This window comes from Amphimedon queenslandica, unplaced genomic scaffold, assembly GCF_000090795.2.
Source record: "Amphimedon queenslandica unplaced genomic scaffold, v1.1 AMPQUscaffold_507_Cont27474, whole genome shotgun sequence".
NCBI lineage: Eukaryota > Metazoa > Porifera > Demospongiae > Haplosclerida > Niphatidae > Amphimedon > Amphimedon queenslandica.
In genome coordinates this window covers 1-910 of record NW_003559141.1, presented here as the reverse complement: position 1 = coordinate 910, position 910 = coordinate 1, and the positions used below count along the sequence as shown (strand labels likewise).

Sequence of the window (910 nt, the reverse complement as noted above, 5' to 3'; positions counted from 1 at the left end):
CGCCTAGAGACAGCACATAACTTTGACAATAAACGCCCATACTTGTTTAGACGCCCATTCTTGATTAAAGCCTATACCACACCCACCTACCCCATCCACGTGGTACACCGTACATGTGCCTTACGTAGTTTAGTAGTTTACATTCTACAATGGCAGCTGCAGCTGAGAAGGCTAAAGAAACTCAGAAGTTTTGACTGATGTCAGTTTTAAACTACGCGTTGTGTCTATTGAAACATGGTGGTAAGGATTATTTTTGGGTTATAAACGCCCACCTCATATATCCCTTTTCCTTACACAAGTAATTCGCAAAGATTAATCCTTTGGACAACTTTTTGAATTATTTATGTTGTCATGGAAATCATCAATTATTCGACGCCACACCTCTTGACCACGCCCAATCAGCCATTTTGATCGTTTTTCATAGAGTATCTTTGTGCCTTTCAAGAGCTCTCAGTAGACCTGCAAGTTCTATTCCATTCACTTAAAAGTGCTCCAAAGCACCTAAACTGCTTGCACCTACATAGATTTTAGCTGCTGCATTTACTTACAACCAGTTTCATTGCCTTTACAATATCATCAACAAATAGTCAACTTTTTGCAAAAAAAAAAAAAAAAAAAAAAATAAGTGTTGAATAGCAATTATATCAAAGTGCCGACAAAGCATTCTTTCACTTTTCTATTCTTTCCTATGGTTTCTATTTTACCACTAATATTATTCAATACCAATTTCTGCCAAGAAGGTGTGGTTTCCTGTAAAACGCACGTGTTTGCCCTAAAAAGAGGCGTGGTAATTGCTTTTTTATTAATTGTTATTACCTTGTTGTAGTTCTACAACAAATTGTCAGGCAAAGAGATAAACGCCTACTTCATTTAAACGCCTAGCAAACAGGTCTCTATAAGAAATAAACGC

General features: G+C 36.9%; 1 long non-coding RNA gene across 1 annotated transcript; it reads right to left on the bottom strand.

Moving 5' to 3' along the window:
* Positions 1-622: 622 nt before the first annotated feature.
* Positions 623-859, bottom strand: LOC109593627 (uncharacterized). The gene is made up of 2 exons (XR_002191080.1): positions 817-859; positions 623-772 (listed from the first exon to the last, which is right to left on the bottom strand). It is a non-coding gene; the product is annotated as an uncharacterized LOC109593627 (long non-coding RNA).
* Between the last annotated feature and the right edge of the window lie 51 nt (positions 860-910).